The following is an 8,712-nucleotide window of genomic DNA, read 5'->3' on the forward strand; positions in this document are numbered from 1 at the left end:
CACACACACACACACACACACACACACACACACACACACACACACACGTAATGAAGCATTGTAGGCGGTTGAGCCTGGCTGAAGCTGATAACATCCCGTTGTGCCTGATGGAGGACAATGGGCCGTAGAAATGGAACTACACCGTCTGTGCACCGAACTCTACCATCACCCCTACACCACACACACACGCACACACACACACACACACACACACGCACAGGTGGATGGATGCACCTGAAAGCGGGGCAGAGAGATAACAGGGAGGCCCAAAGAGGAAAAGAGGTCTGAAAGCGATGCTCCGCCCTCGTTGTGCTGCCGCTCTGTTCCTCGGCCAACATTGATCAACACCCCTGAGCCCGACGCGTCACACCAACTACTTTAATTAAAAGGCACATTTTCATAAGAGGAGAGCTGGGGGAGCTCTGTGGGAACTGCTACATATGGAGGCCTTCCAGAAAAAACAAACAAAAAAAAAAAAAACTAAGGTTGCTTAGAAATGTTCCCGTGGCAGCACTGCTGAGATGGCTGAATGATTTCTCTTCCTTTTCATTATCCTCGGACGGTTTTTGTTTGCCATAAGATTAGCACACTGTCTCCAGAACACTTCACCACGGCGCCTGTACTTCACTCGTGTTCGGGAGGTGTATTTGACGCGAGTAGTTAATTATACGGTGAGTGGGTTAGCCAAGGCAGACTGGTAAAACTCCCATTGTGCTTTTGTTTCTAACATCCTGCTCTTGTCTTTGCTCCGTGTAGCTCTCACACAGGCAGCGCAGAATGGGAGTGCAGCTCGACTTGCAAGACAAATGCAATTTAATGTTTTATCTGGGTGAGCAGATGGAGAACACCCACTGGAAAGTGATGGCACCCCAGTGTACACTGTAGTCTAGACAGAGTTCTTACCAGCAGCGAAGGGTTCAGAAATTATTATGCGGTTTGTTATGTTTGGAGCGGCTGTTTTGTTTGCTGGAATAATGAAGTGATATTGATACGGCTCAGGCAACAGAGAACTACGAGTGCTGGAAATGGATTCTAAGAGTCAATTAACCCTGGATAGATGGGGGTTGCAATGCACTTGCTTCCAGACGTCAGTCTTGCATTTTGGATCTCATGCAAAGGAAGCCTGAGGAAGAATGTCTGCTTCCCATTATGAAAAGACTGGCATCAATTTTGCATGAGATAATTTCAATTATATGAAATGAGCATGGGATTTTTAAAATAACAATGCGTCTCGATTATGTTGGAGTTAAAAATGAAAAATTGCAGCAAGAGGAAAAGTAGAGAAAGTACGTTATACATTCTAGCCGGTGTGTGCTGCGCCTCTGTGGCTGAATATGCCGCAAACCTGACAAATAGCCTGCTCAACTTGAAAGAGATTCTTCTCCGATGACATGCGCCTTTTTCAGTATAGTCAGTCACAAACTGCAGAGGAAGCACATTTGTGTCATTTTATTTTTCTTCTCCTCTGTTCCTAATGAGACATGTGGGTCGACACTGTAACTCCTCAGACTGTGACACACTGCTCAACAACCCATCTGTGCTGGTATGCCTGGCATGTTACCCGCGCACACCCACCGCAATCTGGGGCTGCCTCCCCACCAGCCCGCTGCCAAATGCTGTGTCCTGGTTTACAGACAATCTGCGGCCCAGCAGGAGGCGGCGTGAAGAGTGCTGCAGAGTCCCTAGGAGGCTGACCTACAGGGAACAAACCCTCTGCAGCTTTCCAGGCTAGATTCTGGTCTGCCCCATATCTACATCAAAGTTAGAAAAAAGTGGGCTCATGCATCCTCGTTTTGTTAAATATTCTACAAATCGAGTGAAGGTGGGGCCCATGCAACTTAAGCAAGTAGTTTGACAATTATATAAAAATACTAATATTAAGCCTGATTTATTTTTGTATAGCCCAAAATCACAAATTAGCCTCAGAGGCCTTTACAATCTGTACACAGACGACATCTTCTGTCCCGGAACCCTCACATCGGAAGAGGAAGAACTCCCCCAACAACCCTCTTTAACGGGGAGAAAAGAAGATGTTCTGTCTGACCCACACTGACTCCCTTCTTTTGCCAAGTCCCCAAGGATGGTGACATCCAAATATGAAATATGCAGGATATTCATGCTCCCCGAAGGATGATCCATCATGTTTTTCACGAGCCACTGACCTTTCCTCTTGTGCAACTTCTAAAGTCATCTTAAATAAATATATTTCACAAAAATCTAGACCAACCCAACAACGCACTGACCCCGCCTTGAGTATTGTAACTAAAAACATGACTTAGTGACATCACTTACAGGTTAGCAAAGAGGTATTTTGAAGCTTTATTTCGTGTAAAAATTGAGAAATCGTAATCTGGGCAATATTTCTGAACTTGGATGGAGCTGAACAGGGATGTGTACGCATTAACAACCGCAGTGTAGTGTGATAGGCTAAGACACTGTTGCTGTTTGGTGATTCGTCCCCCTGTGAGTCACATGTATTTGTGAATAAGTATGCTTACTCACTGTGTTATAAACTCCCACCGTGCAGCGCTGGTTGGACGGGAGTGATCGTTGCATGACTTTAGTCAGCGTGAAGCCTTCAGAGGTCGCTGCAGGGGAGGAGGATCTGAGTGAAGGAAGAGGAGGGGGAGTCAGACCACAGCATTTGACATTTACTGGCCTTTGGCTTCATTGTCAGACACTCAGCAGGAGAGACTACTGAAGACAGAAACGTGCAGGAAATCCTTTACACACTAATTTAAAAGAGCCTTTCCTAACCTTGGGCTGAACCTCGATATGTGGTCGACAAAGCATGTCTGCATTATATTTCTCCATCATAAAGAATCAGAAAACAGCAAGTGAAAATAGCATTTTGCCCACTGACTGTATATAAGAAGCGGAAGTAGTCCCGTGATGTCACCCGTTGGTTTTGTGGACTACGGCTTTGAAGCCTGGAGTTCGGCATTTTGACCATTTCGGTTTTTGGCCGGCTGCACTTTGTTTTTTAGTGAAACCCAACACTGACCAAAATGTTACAATTAAAATCCATGAACTGAAAACAAACTGTGAAAGGGTTAAAGTTATGATGAAATGATGAACTCCCAGGCCAGATAACGCTTTGGGAGCAGCCTGTCAATCACAAGGTAGCCCCGCCCTAAAGCATACTCCGCTTTATCATCTTTTTTACTCAAAATGAGACTATGATTTACATTAATGAACATCATGCTGTATTGACGAAGACTTCAAACTAGCGATTGAAACCATAAACTCATGTTTAAAATGTTTATTGGGTTAATAAATCAAGTGAGAAGTAATTTTCTCATTTATATCTTCTATAAATCGCCCCCTGACGGCCAGTAGAAAGAATGCAAGTTTGCGGAAATTTGCATTGGCTTCACTTCAAAGAAATAATGTTAATCGCATGAATTTGAACACTGAACAGTTACGAAGAAGCAGGAAGTAGTATGTCTTCGCAAGTCTCCAAACAATAATTTATCTCACATTTCTCTGAGCGTGCACAAAGCCACGCAATCTTTCCCTACTTGCAGCACGCTGCATGTCGCCCCGCAGCGTCTGGGGCTTCTTGTTCTCTGCAGGGTTTTGCTTCTCTGTCAGCATGTGGTTCAGATTTGAGCCAATTCCATCCCTCCCCTCAGCTCTCATCCAGTAAATACCAAGGCCCCTTCTGTGGGCTGAATCTTTCTTAATACCCCACAATCCCAAACAGCACTGGGCAGAAAAGCATGGACAGAAGATTGGGCCTCTGTTTTGACGGGATGATGCTTCATGGGGAGCCAGAGCGGCCACAGATTATGTCCGTTATCTTGACAAAGAATTCAGAGACAGAATGAGGTCTGGCCACCAAAAGATGACTGTCCTAGCCTCATCCTAAATACAGAGAGAAGAAGAGGAATCAGTCTTTGTTGTGTTACATTTTGTCAGTAATCCACACAACATGCGAGGTTTGAATTAACATCTGGGAAGCTCAAACGCTGGTGAGAGCTGTGTGGGATAAACCAATATGGGTCACCAGCATGACTTGCTTGAATAATATACCGGTAATTGTATTTATTGTCACTTTCACTAAAAGATGTGTATACATTCTGACCATGAGCCAATAAAAGCAAAGCTAAACCAGCCTTATCGGAGCAGCTGATTGGCTGCCACTTATGAAGCTCTGCACAAAGCATTATCCTGCAACATTAATAAAACAAATAAACTTAATGATAACCTTTCCAAACATCTACTGCATCTATAATGAGAAGATGTTCTAAAGGCACTGGAAACAAGACTTTATGCGACGATGCTGACCGTTCGTAATGTTGAATTTCTGGCAGTGTAGATGCAGCATCAGTGTATTTAAAGGCTTCTGCTCAATAAAAAAAAAGGACATAAAACATGTAATGGGCTGCAAACAGCACACAGCATTTGTGGAGACAACACATTTATTTATTAATAAAATAGAGTACTATTATGGCTCATCTTTTACCTTTTTCACAGAGAAATATCTTGATGTTTTAAAAGAAGAAGGTTGTTGTCAATCAGCCACTGTTGAGTAAAGGGAAGCGTTGGACACTGTAGGGTTAAGGGAGGGAAACAGCACTACTGTCAGCCAATAGAAGAACTGGGTCACAAATAATGCTTTTATCATGGCAATAACCACAAAGCAGCTTCTTTCATTACACAGAGCTGTGCAGTTCTGAAAATGTATTTTTTGTAAAACCCAAGAAAACTTGGATTATAAAGAAATGGGTCTATCTGTCTTGTAAATATACAGCACTTAGAACAATGCATCTAAGCCGTAAGCTACATAAATGACCTTTCTTTTGAACATGAGGAAAATGCCCCCGCTGCTCACGAGAACCACAGTTCATCATCCAACAGAAAGGTCTTCTCTCACATAAAGGGGTTCAGTGGGAATGTAGCTGCTGCACTCTGCTCCATGTTCACTCCATGTTAACCTGCTTCAGAATGGACTCTGCCGAGTAGTAGCAAGAACTAAAAATAAACAGCGGGGTAGTGACATGTATGGCGAGGCGAAGGCGTCAATGTGTCCTTGAAATGAGTCAAAACCAATGAAGAGAACTAGAGACCATGTTGTGATGGGTTCTCACCAGCCGCGACGCCAAACTGGGGTCTAAAATGTGCATGTGAAGGTTTATCACTACTGATGAGCAGGTGGCACCTTATATAGTAGCCACCAGTGTATGAGTGTGTGTGTGTGCATGCTGGCTTGTGTTGTAAAGCACTTTGAGTGGTCGCTCAAACTAAAAAAAGTGGTATTTGAATGCAGTTTATTGTCTATTTACACATCTGTAACGGTTGTGACGCTATCACGTTGACAAAATCTGTCCACAGAAACACCGAGCAAAGTAATCAAACCGCTTCCGTTTCCGCTACAGTGGGTGTCTCCAGGATCACATTTTGCCACGATGACACACACACACACACACACACACACACACACACACACACACACACAACTCATCACTTTTGGTGTTTGCTCATTCTACCCAACTTATCAAACTACATAAATTACATATTAATCATCCAAGTAATGATTAGAGAGGAAGCAGACGGAAGAAAGCAGAGGCTGGAAGGTGGTGAGATGGAAAGTTACAGAAATCAATACCAGTTAGGATGCTTTTGTTCACATTGAATCAAGATAAAACACACAAGATCAAATAAACTAGGCTGTTGCCCAGACACTATTCTGGGATTTAAAAAAAATCTGTTTATCCGGTGCCAACCAAACCACCCCAACTTTGACAATGTGGAAGAGACTCTGTTCCACTTTTCATTTTAAAAGAATTTAAAAAATGCATCCCACAAAAACAAAAAGGGTTCCAAATAAATCAAACACTAAAGTATTTAAAGTTACTATGAGGAACTTTTAACTGGTTATGAAACATTTTCAGTTCAGTAATGATGCCTCTATGCTACTACATTTTACCAGCCGCGACAATGACACTAGTTTTGTTTTCACCGTGTGTGTGTGTGTGTGTGTGTGTCATCGTGGCTAAATGTGGTCCTGGAGACCCCTTCTGTAGCGGGAGTTACCACGGAAGCCATTTTGAGTACTTTGCCAGGTGTTTATATTTGTGAAGGCCCAGTTCCAACATGGATGTGGTCCGAGCCGGACTAGACAGACGCACTCAGTGGATTCCAGATCTCTGCGAGGTGCGTCTGCAATGACCACTGCTGTAATGTTTGATTGAATGAATACAATTCTACTTGTGTCCATATGGGACATCGGGTGTGTGTACAGACATCGATGAATGTGTGTTAAAGGAGGCGGTGCTATGTGACCATGCTGTGTGTGTTGCATTTAAGAAGTCAAATATAGCAGGAGCATAGCATAACATAGCAGGAGCGGCCATTCTTATGTGTACCGTTGCCATTGTAAAGAACTGTGACCATTGTAGCGGGCTAACTTCCCAATAAACCTCTTTATAAACCGACTTACATCAAGTCACGGACTAAGTGTGTTGTCACCATAACAACAATGGCCATTTTCTTTTGAAATACTCAAATGACGACAGCAAACTGTTGAATGTCCGTTATACTCTCATTCTATTTCTATGATGCCATCACTGCATCTATTTACCACGTACTTTAGCACTGCCCAGACCATTTACACAAAAAAATAAATGATAATGTAAATCATTAATGATGAGCAGAAATGAAGGAAGAAAGAAGTTGGATAGAAAAAAAGTCTCAATTCTGTAATTGGTGACCATCATGACTGCAGATGGTAGAAACAGGAACAGATGAAGAGGGAAATGAAGCAGAAAAACAGACCTGTGAAAAACTGAGCACGGCCTGTGCACCGACAAGTCATCGCTAAACCCGCCTGGGGACGAGAGCAGAAAACAAATCCGCCCCATTTGTGGGAAATCTGGAAAACATCCATATTCATGATGGGAAAAAAAAAGTGTCTGACAGTGTGTGGCTGTGTGTGCTGGCCACGTGACTTGACTCTCCCCCTGATACAACGCTGACATTTCAGCCATCACCAGGAGGGAGGATTCGGTTGGAAAGAGGACAATTCAGCCCTGGACGGTGCCACAGCTTTTGTGCAGAGCTTTAGTTTTACAACAAGTGTGCGACTCTCTGTCTGACAGTGTTGGAGGGAGTCTGCACAGCTTTGGTCAAAGGGCATGTACTTTCCTTTCAGGGATGATTACCGTCTATGGGAAGAAGGTCTCAACTCATACATTTAAATGGCAAGTGTGCTGGTGTGGTTCATTTGCACAGTGTGGACCTGCAGTTTGGTATAACTTTTGTGTTGTTGCCACTAGTGTGCGTGTATAGAAGCTCAGTTTTGGGTGGCTGTGAAACTTGAAATCAATCTAAACCCTATTTTAGTATATGCAGGAAAACATGGACTGTGTGCATTCAATTCTTATTGTTTGCCTCCGCTAAACATTCAAGTTGGAGTTTCCATCCATGTCTGTCCAAAATGTCATCACTTCAATTTGTCCTATATATATATACATATATATATACATACATATATATATACATACATACATACATACATACATACACATACATACATACATATACATACATACATACATACATATACATACATACATACATACATACATACATACATATACACATGTATAGAGAGAGAGAGAGAGAGAGAGAGAGAGAGAGAGAGAGAGAGAGAGACCGAGAGAAACAAAGAGAAAGACCTTTGTGTAAAATTGCCATAATTAGCATATGGATTCTTGAGTTATGGCCAAAAATGTGTTTTAGGTCACAGCGACATTGACCTTTGACCACCAGATTCTAATCAGTTCATCCTTGAGCCCAAGTGGACGTTTGTGGCAAACTGGAAGAAATCCCCTCAAGGAGTTCCTGAGATATCAAGTTCACTTGAATGGGACGGACTTGAGGTCACAGCGACTTTGACCTTTGAACACCAAAATCAAATCAATTCATCCTCAAGTCCAATGAGCCCTTTATGCCAATTTTGAAGAAATTCCCCCAGGTGTTCCCGAGATATCGCATTGACGAGAATGTTATGGACGGACCGGCACGTGACAACATAATACCTCCGGCCGTCGCTATTGCCGGCGCGGAGGCATAAAAGTATTAATGTTGTGCACCTGTGACATGCAGCCTAGCATCGACCCCAGCGAATTGCACCCAGGATGCATTGCTGTGTGTGAGGCACAAGAACCATCTCAACTGCATTTTCTGTACACTAGTGCCCTGTGGCCTGCCCTTTCAAAGACAAGACTACATATTTTGCATGCACAGCAGGCTGAGCTGAATGACTGCCCTGCTGTGCAGCTGAGAGAGCGATAAGAGGAGCAAAGAAAGAGAAGCAGGAAGACACAAAGTAGATCTGCTGATTGACTGTGTTTAAAGGATATAAAAGTAGGAGAAAGACTGATTAGTCTGCTGGGTGTCCAAACCCCTTCAGCAGGAAGGAGTAATAGAGACAGCCAAAGCCAACATCTTCATCTGAGATCAATGCTTTCTAATCCAGGACACATGTACGCATTAATGATCTCTTACCCTCTAGCACCTTTTTGTCTTCAGCGCCCGTCCGCTCAATCACTGACCTGCTCGTTCCCTCAGCTCCGTTTGCTGAACATCTGAGGTCCCCGAATCCCAATAACGCCGTCCGACAGGACAAACATCAGCCGGCCTTTAAAAACTGCCTCCGAATGTAAAGATCTCTCCTCTCCGCAGAGGCACTCTGTACTTGATAAA

Source organism: Anarrhichthys ocellatus, unplaced genomic scaffold, assembly GCF_004355925.1.
Source record: "Anarrhichthys ocellatus isolate YVR2014 unplaced genomic scaffold, GSC_Weel_1.0 scaffold8, whole genome shotgun sequence".
Classification (NCBI taxonomy): domain Eukaryota; kingdom Metazoa; phylum Chordata; class Actinopteri; order Perciformes; family Anarhichadidae; genus Anarrhichthys; species Anarrhichthys ocellatus.